Source organism: Alligator sinensis, unplaced genomic scaffold (genome assembly GCF_000455745.1).
Source record: "Alligator sinensis unplaced genomic scaffold, ASM45574v1 scaffold1343_1, whole genome shotgun sequence".
Classification (NCBI taxonomy): Eukaryota; Metazoa; Chordata; order Crocodylia; family Alligatoridae; genus Alligator; species Alligator sinensis.
The window spans coordinates 483,234-495,762 of record NW_005842810.1 but is presented as its reverse complement, the minus strand read 5'-3'; the positions used below and the strand labels follow the sequence as shown (position 1 = coordinate 495,762).

Below are 12,529 nucleotides of genomic sequence, written 5' to 3'. Positions count from 1 at the left end.
AGGCTCAAAGACCATCCCATATATAAACTGCTTATAAAACTTAACATAGTCCTAAATTAGACTTATGCTGCTCACCCTCAATTAAGTGGCTCTTACACACATCCAGAGAAGCTGCTTCAAACACGTAATTACAGCACGCCAGAGCAGACTTGACTAATTGAGTCTGCTGGAGCGTGGTAATTACTGTGCTCCAGTGTCACGTGTATCAATGTCCCCATGCTGAAAAATGGCAGTGCGGTGCTTTGAACTAAAGCTCATTCAACGAGCTTTAGTTCAAAGCGCCCCACCGCCATTTTTCAGCATGGGGACACTGATACAAATGATGCTTCGGGCGCTTTTAATTAGCACGGCTCTCAGAGCTGCACTAATTAAAGTGCCTTCCCTCCCCCTTAATGCCCAAGTGCAAAGCAAACTCAAGAGAAGAGACTTAGATGCCACGGTTTCTTTTAACAATCTTTGTAGCATCCTACAATTTGGACATCTGTATATTAGGGTGACCACTAGCACACACCAGAGCAACTAAACATGGCTCTAAACTGTATCAGTGGCTGGCAGCTGGGGACTGTCAGGGCATTGCTAGGCCTCAAATTCTAGAAGGGTATAGGAGCCATTAAGAGGGCTGTATAATTTTGTAAGATTCCTCTTTGAAGAGAGAAGATCCTCCTGATGCCAATTACAACAGCTGTATGGATGATATGATATGCCCGGAGCAGGGATTCTTAACTAGGTGCCTTGAGATCTTTTCAAGGTTGCTGTGGGGTACCACGCAATGTAGTAGTGTTCAATGTACAAACATGATTCAAGGATAAACCCAGAGTTTTCACACAGGAAGCCACAGCATTAAAAATATTCTGACCTGTTGCAATCCAAGTTCTTTGCAAAGAAAGAACTGCAAAGGGCTAGCAATTTCTGAGGGATGCCTTGAGTCTAAAAAGGTTGAGAAACACTGACAAAGACACTGAAGCATTAAACAGCCTCACCACTGCTAAAGAATCTCTGTTGTCCCATTCAACAAACACATACATTTAAGTATTTTAATTCAATAACCTGTGTTTCAGAAGAGATTGCATACCCTATATCTGATCACAGAGAGACTAAAGAAAATATCAGGTGAGCCTAAAAGTAAGTTTCCACTTGCCTCTCAGTGGAAACAAGTTAAAAATAATCACTAAGTCTGACTGAGAAGGCTTTCTGAAGTAAAGACAAGGTTGCTGCTTTCATTTGTCTGTTCAACTTGCATAAAAAAGGAGAAGGCTAACGTGTTCGGTTATCTACATTTCTTTAAGCAAGTAAATTAAAAACAAAACATGTATAAATAAAGCTATGCTTTAGATGAGTAAATTGGTCTGAGAAGAACACTGTGAACCATCTAATTACACAAAAATGTGTTACTTTCTTTTTCTGGTTTTCCTCTCAAGAAAATTAAACACCCACACTCAGAAGCATAAGCTCCAATGAGTAATGCAGTAAGAAAGGTTTTCAAGTTGAATTTTTCCCCCACAAAGTCCTTTAAATTAAATTTCTGAAAGAGCATATTTGAAAATATGCATGCTATGATTTTTGTTGTTTTTGTAATTTGGGAAATTAGGAATTCCATGAAGATTCCTCTTTTCACTTGCTTTAAAGAGTCCAGAAAATGCCATCAAAAATACCTTACCTGTTCTATCTCTTTCTCACTGTGCATCCACCTACTTGCTGCCTTCTCAGCTTTAAAGATGCTGTTGTTACTGATATACAACACGAATAAAGAGTTTTCACATATAGCTCTAAGGAGGGTTCACAATGAGCATGATGCAACAGGCTACCCAGGAAAAAATAATCAAAATGCATACAAAATGCATCAAGAACAGAACGGAGAAGTGGGAAGAGGGGAAGAGAGAAACATTTCCCCCCACCTGCTTAATTTTTTGATTTCAGTAATCATGAGGGTTATTTGTAAAACAGCAGGTATCACTTTCAAATCATTTTAAAATGGAAGAGCGATCCTTAGATTAAGTGCTTTTTTTCCTCGAGAAATGTAGAAAAAGTACTCCACAACAGAAATTGCATAACCAGGCATACATTTATGGTATGGTAAGTGTCAAGATGTTTGAACACACATGCTATTAAAGGGGGACTAATATCTTAACTTGCAACCGTCTTGTATTAAAACGTCGCTCTATCTTCCTTTAAGTGAGCATGGAAGAGTGAAGACTTACAGAAATCAAAAACATTCCTTTATCTCCTCCCCCCAGAACTCTCATTAAGACTAATTGCTAGAGCACAGAAACAGTCAAAATGCTACAGATTTTACCCAACACGTTTTCTTTCCTTCTGAAGCTTACCAAAAAAAATCTCTCTGCACCATAAGCACCATCACTTTGTAAGCCACAAGATGCACGTGTTTCTGCCCTCCCTCTGGTATTCCATCTAGCCCAGGTGGGAAGCAGTTCCAGTGAGACGGGTCCTAGCCTATTGCCTCCTAAGCAGCAGTGGGTGCTAGCCAGTGTTCGTTGCTTTCTGTCCCCGCTTTGGTGCCGGAGGTTCGCACTCTCTTTTCTGTTTTTCCATCCTTGGTCCCAATAATTTATCTGTTATACAGTTAGTAGCCTCCCTCTAATCACTGAGGGAGGCCTGTAGTTTCCTGGGAGGTCTGGGCCCAGCATGCCTGCATTACAAATGGGCCTGAGTTAGCTAGGGGTAGCAACTCAGCCAGGAGCCGGGCGGTGGCTAGGCTTGCCTGTCCCTATCCTTCTCAAAAAGAAAGAAGTGCACTTTCACAGCCTCTGTCTACTATCTACTGCCCCAGAGAACCAATGTACCAAGACCTTTTCACCCACTTATATTTTCTAACATACATGCACTCAAAATCAAAATCAACACCCCCACCTCGCACACAGCCATTTTGAAAGCAGTTTATGCACACTGAATTTCTGTTATTACAGATTTGAACTGGTTCCAATCACTTATACTGGTTTATGTGTAATTTCTGTCCCTAGCCTTAGTGCCATACTTCATGGACACTCTATGTTCCCAGGAGGACTTGGTCTATTTCACAGACATCCACAACTCCGGGGAAAAAAATCTACATTCTGCCTTCCAAAAATAAGGTGCATGTCTTATTGTGGAACACACTGTATGCAAGAAAAATGGTAGTTCATGCATTCAGCTGTTATTTCATGCCTACCTACATTTTAAGAGAAAAGATGGTGATGCAGTGTTGGGTGTGAAAAAGGAAGTTAAGACCATGCAGAGATTACACAGCTACATCAGGAAATATGCCATTTTCCCAACGCAAAAAAGTGAGCATACAGGCATTCAAGCAGTCTGTGGTGAAAAAACTTAGAGACAGCTGCAGGAGAAGTTACTGTAAGCAATATTTGCCTAAGCTTCTCAACCAGCCCTCATAAGTACATAACTTGAGTTAGAATGCCATCTAGTACTATGCACTGACTAGCCTCAATTAGCCATCACTGCAGAAAACAGGGAAGTGTATTTTGTTCTGTACACAAGCAGAACTAAAATTTTTCAGTATGCTTAAGTGTATCTGTGCACCTATTTCTTTTCCTATACTGCATCTAACAAATAAAAATTATTGGATAATGGGAGTTATACACAAGCAGGAAGAACCAAAATACTATGCACATCTAAAATCAGAATGTGGTCCTATTTTTTGTATATACGGGGGGAAAACAATAAAAGATGTTATATCCTGATGAACTATGAGAGAGAGAGACATGTTTACAGTGGAACAAATATTTCCACAGGTATCTGAGGCTATTACAGAAAGTGCACTGTGTGTATTGTAAACCCATGTCAGGAAGACACCAACATTCTCCAATTCCTTAATTTGCTTTTTGAAAATTTACCTTGCTTATTGGAAAAAGTTACCCAATAACTAATCGTTTAAGTTTTACAGCAACTTTTTCTTCCTGTACCCCAAAAATGTAAGATGATAAGCAGTGATGGTCACTGAAGCATCTAAGAAAGATTTACTCCCAATATTTCCATACAAATCAAGTAATCCTACCTCACCTATATTTGACTGATCCCTGCTTTAAAGAGAACAGGATCCATAAAGCAGCACTACAGAAAAATACCAATATGAAACATTAACACTGAAAGGCATATTAAGATTGAGGTTTCAAAACTGAAGTAAATCTTTACCACAATTTACAGATTATCACATATTTGCTTTCTGTAAAGTGTCTTGCTATCTCTAGTCTAAAAGACCTCATGTTAATCATCAGTAGAGGAAGATATTAGACTAGGTATACCAGAATTTTCAGCCTTTATAGCACAATGGATGTATATAACAAGTACTAAATAGGCATGCATCTCACATAAGTGCAGTCTTCCATTTTAAGATGGCAACCTAAATACAAACAAGCTGGAAACCATTCTTTCACCTCAATCATTACCACACTACAGTAATTTTTAAATTCCATGAAAAAAAATTTATTGGAGTATAGAAAAATATGATTAAGGAAAATAAGTGACATTAACAGTTCTGCTGCACAGATCTTACTCCACATATCCCAAGTTGTATTTGTAAAAAAATGAAAAATGAACAGACTCCAGGTCTTATGTGTTGTCAGCATTAGAGTACTAGTCTATAGTAATCTTAACTTTTCAGATATGGCTAGGGATCTAGAATACTAGACTGATATCCGAGTGAAGAGCCTTAATCCACAAAGTATTAGTGGAGCTACATCTTGCTTCATCGATGTCAAAAGGATTTATTTCACAGTCTTAAACTAGAGGGGACTAAATCTATAAGGCCTAATCTTTCAGTTAGATAGACATTTTTACTGGCTTGTCAGGTACTGACTTGGATATACCACTGTTTGAAAAATTCAGATATTTAATTTTGTTTGAGATTTTCTGTGCTTTTCTTGGGGTTTCCAGCCAGATTTACACCTTCAAGTAGTTGTTCCAGCACTCTTGTTTCTACACTAGTAACAGTACTTGCATGAGCAAGTTTGAACTTGTAAATTAATAGTTAAAAATGTTCCAACTCTTAAACAAAGTGTCAGTGCAAATTTGCCTGGGCCCTAAAAATCAACTCTGCCCAGCACTTAATTACAGAAACATTTTAATCAGATATAACAACAGTGTCAAATCTTATATCCACAGAACCAGTTTCAATTGAAATCAGGATGTGGCCTACGGGGAAGAAAAATACTACAGCCAAACTATACTGTGTACACATTGAGATTACAGGAAAACCTCATTAATTCGGAACACAGGGGACCAAAAAATACCGACTTCATAATAAACTGGTTCACATTATCCAAACTACAGTACTACACTGTATGTATTACATGAAGCCACTGTACAGTACCTGTATAATCTCTCTCAGTTTCTTAAAGAAAGAACTGACTGTGGTCTGCTTAACCATCTTTTTATATTGATCATGGACAATTCAGCTCATTTTTTTCATGACTTCCTTTATTCCCTCATCCATGGCAGCAGCATTGTCTTTCAGCACAGATTTGAGAACTGTGAGCACCGCATGTACCTCCTTCTGTGACACGCATTTGCTAGGACGCATCGCTCTTTATTTTCTTCCACCTCTTCCTCTGTGGGGGCATCCTGACTTGCTCTCTTACTACTTCCTTCATCGTTGACACTTTATCATCAACACTGACAGACTCTTGGAAAGCAGTGGAGCAACCCATTTTTCCTTGAAGCTCAGCCTAGTCAGGATCATCTTGCTCAAATTCAATTTCTTCAGCAGCCTTAGTGCCAAAGCCACCTTTCTCAAAGCAGTTTATCCCATGCAATGACAACATTTCTCATAGCATCGAGAATGTTCCATTTATGCATATCTGTTGAATTCTTGGAAACCTCTCAGCAGATAATGCACCAGTTGTTTCCAGTATGCCATCACAGCATGGTGTATTATTTCCTGATCTAGGGACTACATGTAGCTTGTGGTGCTTGTTGGGAGAAAGAGCGCGCACACATGCTTCAAGTCTAATCCTTCGTAATTACAGGCCACACAGTTCTCAATTAGTAGAAGCATATTTCGATTTTGGCATGCCATTTTCTGTTCAAGTTGGAGTAGCCACTCAAAACAATAGTTATCCGTGTATTTTTGTTGGCCAGTACAGGCATGGCAAGCATTTCATCCCTTTCATACGCCAGGGATTGTCAAACTTTACAGTCGCTAGCGGCTATAGTTTCTCACAACCATTGGCATTGCAACAGAATAGTACAGTGAGCCCTTCTTTGCTTTTCTTCCCACTGTGACACATTTCTCCTTTAAGTGTCAGTGACCTATCAGGCTGCAGGTTATAAAAAAGTCCCGTCTCATCAGCAATGAATGTGTCCTTCAGCATGCATTTGTCCAGAATTGGCTTCACGCTTGCAGCCACAATATCAATATAAGATGCTTCACCATGTACACAAAGCAAAACGATATTCTGACAATGTTGGAAGCCACGCATTAGAACACTGAAACTCTATTCCTAGCTTCAACACAATTTCATCTGCTTTTTCTAACTAGCAGCCCAGATACTGGGATACTGTTCACCCTTGTATCACAAAACCACTGAAACAGTTCAGTTTCTGAATATAAACAACTTTACACTTCAGATTCCTTTCTTCATCCTGGTTTTGTATCCTTCTGTTGCCATCTTCTCTACTGAATCCTGAATCTTCAAACAAGTTGAAACCCAACATGCTTTTAAAGCAATTTCCATTATGGATTTCACTTTCTTATCTGCTTTATGTATCATTTTCAGCTTCTCTAAAAGTGTTAACTTCTTCTTGGTTGCCATGAAGCTCACCCCTGCTGGACCTGCATATGACTGAAAGCCAGAGGTGTATATAATTCTGGCAACATAAAATTACCAACACGTTATTGAACAGTGGTCAGGACTGTTGCTATGCAGAATAATTCTGCAATATTATCTATACAGTAGTACTGTACTTTGAAGTAAACAAACACATTTTCATGGGTTTATGGTCCAAAGGACCAGAAAATGGCTTCAAATTTCAAAGTAGCCACATTTCAAATTATCCATATTATAAGGAATACAAATCCTGTCCTGTTGGCTGGGGAATTACAGTAACTTTGAGATATCCAATACTTTGAACAATCCAATGTCAAATTAACAAGGTTTTCCTGTACTTCTGTGGCTTCCCCAATATGAAAACTGCTCAGACCATAGACACTGTGCTGGCTCTCTCTCAGAAGCATGGAGCTATGGGATTTCTTCACACTTAAAGTGAGTCCGGTATCTCAGCACCTTCAACAGCAGTCTCCCTAACACCTTACCCAGACACCAGACTAATGCCAATGTAAGGATAAAAATCACCCTCCCACACAGAGTATACCTACTCAATCCCCAATAGTATTAAGTGCAACAATTACTTTTAAGTAAAATGAGACAAGGTAAACATCTGATACAGACACAGGCTGCTATCTGTAACATCAGCCAGTCATATGAGCCCTCTTTCCTTAACCCTATATAATAGTGTAGCCTTTCAGCCAACATTTAACCACAGCTGTGTTTAAAATACATTTCAAGATTTTTTTTTTCTCCCCAGTCAAAATTGGCAGATGAGGGGAGATTGTGCCAGCAGGGATGTACATGGGCATGGGCACCAAGGTGGGAGTTTAGGTAATGTTTCAATGGCTGTCCTTGGAAATAATTCAAATATTTATTGTTCACTACTTCATTTTCAGTTGCTGCTCATGTATCTGGGTATTTATAGAACTTATCTCCATGGTCCCTAATCACCTTCATAGCTTGTGCTATACAAAAAATTTTAAAAAACAACCAAACACCCCACTTTCTTTGCTACTCAACATCCCTCTGAAACCTGTTTCTACAAACAATTCTTTCCCCAAAAAATCAGAAATACAATTTCACTCTAAATGGATTAACTGATTCGGGGTCTTACTTCTTGACTGAATCACATACTGAGCATGAATTATTTAATATACAAAGGAGGGCAGAAATAAAAAGGAAATACTAACCTATAAACTTGCTTCTAATTCTAAAATAAAATCAAACCCTCCAGTCACTAGTTCAGATTTTAGATATTCATCTTATGATGGTTAGTGCAGGGGGGGAAAAAAGGACATTTCAGTCTGTTTTAATGATGTTAATTATTAAATGTTCCTTCACCCTGAAGAAACACAGAAAGCCATTCTGCGCAATGCAGTGCCTAATGTGGTTGCTTGTGTTACCTAATAGTAGCAGCAAATCCCTAACACAGCAAATTATAATAGCATTCGGCACACATCCAAGCTACCCAGGTGAAATATGACACTTAGCAAAGGATATAGGCAGATAAGGTAGGGATTTTAGAAGCTGAATACAGATCTTTACATCACTGCTGAGGAGGCAGAAGTGGTAATTGGGTCCCAATGCACTTCTGTTTTAGGGCAGAAGCAAGGAAGATGCAAAATAGTTATGATGGTAAGTCAAAGCAGCATGCTTCACAATTTCTGAAAATGCTACTGAATTCTGAGTTAAGGTTACTTTAGTGACAACTGGAATGGTGAGATATTGGGCATGTGTTAAAACAACCTAAATCTTGACTGATGATAATTGTGAATGTTGAACATAATGTATCATTTTTAAGAAAAAGTTATTTTTTACCACACCATTTTAAAATGTTTTCCTCACTTCTTAATAGGTTGGCTTTCCTTTTACAAGGTAACATTTAAATTTAATAATGCTAAAAAGCCCACACCACATCATGGTGTTTTCAGTTCTATACACCCTCAGGAAAAAAAACAAACAAACACATCTAGGCACATTTACAGGATTGGAAAACTGAGACCAACCAGTTACGTTATCAGGTCAAAATTATAAACCATCAGATTACAGAACCAGGAACAAGACATGGCTCCCAACAAAGAGTCTCATTCCTAATACACTGGATGATGCTGTACTCCAAAAAATACTTTTCTATTCTCTCATTCATCCCTCCCCACCCTCAATCTGCACAATTTGGGTAACGATATCATACTACAGCAATTTCTGATAGGCAAGTAACTAAAGGTATACAAACATCTACGTAAAGTGCACATTGTTCCCAGAGCTGCAGAAGAACATCTCTGAAGAGCTTTCACACCAAATATACCAAACTACAATGCCTGAAAAAGTCTACATGCATTTAACTTCACAGAAGCGGACTCCATTTCTCAAAACTTCAGAAGTGCACACTTGAGTCAACCAGGGGGTGTTTAATTTGTCATGCTTTCTGACTCCTTGAAGTGTTTAGCCTCTCAAATTTCAATGGGAAAAATACTGGAAATGTGAAGATGATAGTAAAACCAGCAATTTTTATAACTTTGCTCAGCACTAATTTTTTTTTCTATTTTACTGGTATAAGGTATGCTGATTTTAAAAACAGACTAGTTTTTTCAAGAGATAAGAAAAATGTCCTAGGTCTTTAACATTTAAAAAATAGTAATACAAAATGTGAGGGCTTGATCCTCCTCATTTTCACCATTCAAGCCATTCAATATAGAAGCAACCATTCAAGCCAATCAATATAAAAGTAGGTACAGACAGTCAAAATGCCTAAGGCTGCATTGACTCAGTCTTGCAGGTTAGTCTAAATTGCACAGATTAAATTGAAACAGAAGTGAAGAGACATTTAATTTACCTTCAATTCAGGAAATGCAGCTACATGCCTGCAGTAGTTCAGGCCAGAGGCTGGGGGGCACTAGAGCACAGCTCTCTGGCTGTGTGAGATTCCTCATCCTGCTGCCCCTGAGGTCTCTGGGATTTGCAGTCCAGAATTACAGTAGCAGGGCTCTGCAGGGTTGCTCATTACTTCCTCTTCCTGCTTCCAGGTGCTTCTGGGATTTGTAGTCCACAGTTGTAGCCAGCAGCAAGTTTGAGCAGGGGAAGGAATGTTTAACCCCCCCTCCCAGGCCCCAGACCCTAGCTGGGGTTTGCCTGGGGGGGGGGGGGCAGGGCCCCCCTAGACTGAGCTGGGCCAGCCCTGCTTTCTGGCGCCCCCCCCGCGTGGGGGGGGGGGTGGTGGGGGGGGGGGGGGCAGTGCCCCCCCCCACCCGTAGACTGGGCTGCATCCCTAGTCAGGCTTGCCCTCCCACCCAACCCCCTTGTCAGCCAGGCCTCTCTGCTCCAGCGAGGGAGCAGAGGGGTGTGGCCCTGCTCTCCGGAGCAGAAAGCACAGGCTAGTCTAGGGCTGCAAAGCATGCTGGGATGCCAGGGGACTCTGATTTAAGTTGAACCAGGAAGTAGTCTGGGACAAACATTTCACAAACCAGTTTGACCCAAATGAGATCTGATTTTGAGGAGGACTTCCCTATGCAGCCAGAGTACTTGATTTTATTTAGGGCCTGAGGGCTGTCTTCTCTGTTACGGTTCATACTGGAGGACTGGGATTGGAACTGACAGGGGTGCATGAGGACTGCAGGCCCTGCCAGGGGCTGGACTCAAAATTCAGAGCACAGCTGAGGAAGGCTGCAGCCCAAGGGTGAGGGCACAGCCAGAAACCTTGAGGGGTGCAGCCGAAGCCCAAGAGAGAAGCCCTAGGGCCAAGACTAGAACGCTCGAGAGGTAAAGAGGGAGCTTGGGAAGGACAAGACTAGAATTTTGAGGGGAGAGCCAGCTGCACCTTAAAGGGGAAGTGGGTCCCAGAGCAGCCAGACCCAAGCCCCAGGGGGCAAGATCAGAAGCTAAACTAGATGAGGTATTGGACTGGGGTCAAGGGCTCCTTCCCCAGGACGGTGAACTGTTAATACCTCCAAGGCATGGACATGGCTAGGTGGAGGCCACAGGTGGCTGTAAGTCACTAAGTTACCAGTGTTGCTGAGAGGACAAGAAGGATGCCAAACCATTGATCCCCTGGAATACAAGCAGACTCACAACTTTTCTCTTAAAGCAACATCAAATGTGTGGCAGGTGAGAACATGGGAGAGATGGGAGGTGGAGACAGAGGTCACCAGGGAGAGATCCCGCCAACCCTGGACCCGAGTCCCATTATAGTATTGCTACAAGACTAAAGAGACATTCAATGTTCACTGCTATATTATACATTATTAACAACTAAGAATTCATCCCACGACTGGGCGGTAAACATTAGGGGCTACAGACTATGCAGGCAGGATAGAACAGGGAGGAAAGGCGGGGGTGTGGCGCTCTACGTCAAACAGCAATACATGTCCCCAACTAACAGGATGGGGTCAGAGGAGGGGCAGGCTGAAGTACTCTGGGTCAGAATAGAGAGGGGTCGTGGGGAAAGGAACTTAAATGGTGGGGGTCTATTACAGACCACCCAACCAAGGGGAAGAGCTGGACCATGAATTCTCGGGCCAGCTTGCGGAGGCACTTAAGGCAAGGGATGTAGTTGTCATGGGTGATCTAAATTACCTGGACATCTGCTGGGAGAAGCAGTCAGCCAGGTCAGACCACTCACAAAAGTTCCTTGCTGAGATAAAGGATGTGACACCTGAAAGGTGTGCCTGTGTGATAAAGGTGCTTGCTGAAGGCTCTATGAAGATTATACCAAGTGTTTTTTTTGTATTTGTTTAGATATTAACCTATATGTTGTTGCTAAAAGCCTAATTCAAGTTTAAGATGTAGTGAGGCCTGGTATAAAGTAAGGCCTAGAAAGTTTAGCAAAGCCTAGAAGTAGTAAGGCCCTGTGGCACAGTTAAAATTACCTTATCAAAGGAATGCAAGGCTTGTACTGCTAATTGGTCAGTCTAAGGACAGTTGAAGTAAAAGGAATCTGAGTGGTCATATGTTATCAGTATCATTCAGAAGCTATAAATTAGCTATAATATCTGGAAGCCATTCAGAAGGAAGATACAGCTCTGTAAAAAGGATTAGTTAGCTCTTGCCTGGATCAGTGGGCCCGTGGACCTCAAGGAGCCCAAAGACTGCATTCCAGGGTCCTTCCCGGTACCCTTTGGACAGCTCTGTTCAGGGACATCTGACTTCACTGAACTTTGTGGAAAGAGAAGCTTGCTGCGTATCAGGGATCAGAGGGAACTGCCGAAAAGTTGCCGACATGAATTGCTCTCATCTGTCATTGTTTGTTTTGTTACTATGCGTAGCTGTGTTTTTAAGTCAATAAATCTTTCTTACCCTTCTACCCCCGACCACACTCTCAATCCCAAACCCTCTGCACCAGGCGGCTGGGACACAGGACCTCCACTTAACCTAGGAGGTGCACAGTCCCACCAGGGGGAATGCCCTCCTGGACCTGGTTCTGGCCACAGACAATGACCTGGTGAGGGGACTCCAGGTTCTTGACCACCTGGGTGACAGTGATCATCGCCTACTGGAATTCACCATACAGCTCAGGGTGTCAAGGGTCTGCAGTAAGGCAGTAGCCCTTGATTTCAAGAGGGTCAATTTCAACAAGCTGAGGAGATTGGTAGGAGAGGCACTGGGGTCCTGGAGAGTTGGGGAACTGGGTGTCCAAGATGAGTGGTCGTTCCTTATGGAGACGATCCTCCGTGCCCAAGGGGTGACAATCCCAATGAGAATCAAAGGGGGCATGAGTGCTCAAAAGACCCCCTGGCTCACCAAAGGCATTCAGGAAT

General features: G+C 41.6%; 1 protein-coding gene and 1 long non-coding RNA gene across 3 annotated transcripts in view; one reads left to right on the top strand and one right to left on the bottom strand.

Moving 5' to 3' along the window:
• CEP85L (centrosomal protein 85 like) overlaps nucleotides 1-12,529 on the bottom strand; it is a gene marked incomplete at its 5' end in the record, with an annotated part of 176,194 nt that overhangs the window by 115,482 nt on the left and 48,183 nt on the right. The gene's annotated exons all lie outside the window — the stretch shown is intronic.
• The window catches only part of LOC112547920, a 16,728-nt gene continuing 4,508 nt past the window's right edge, over nucleotides 310-12,529 (top strand). Inside the window, exon 1 of one of the 2 annotated variants that reach the window (XR_003091707.1) lies at nucleotides 310-3,089. This is a non-coding gene — a long non-coding RNA (uncharacterized LOC112547920). The other variant, XR_003091706.1, reaches the window with a different exon arrangement.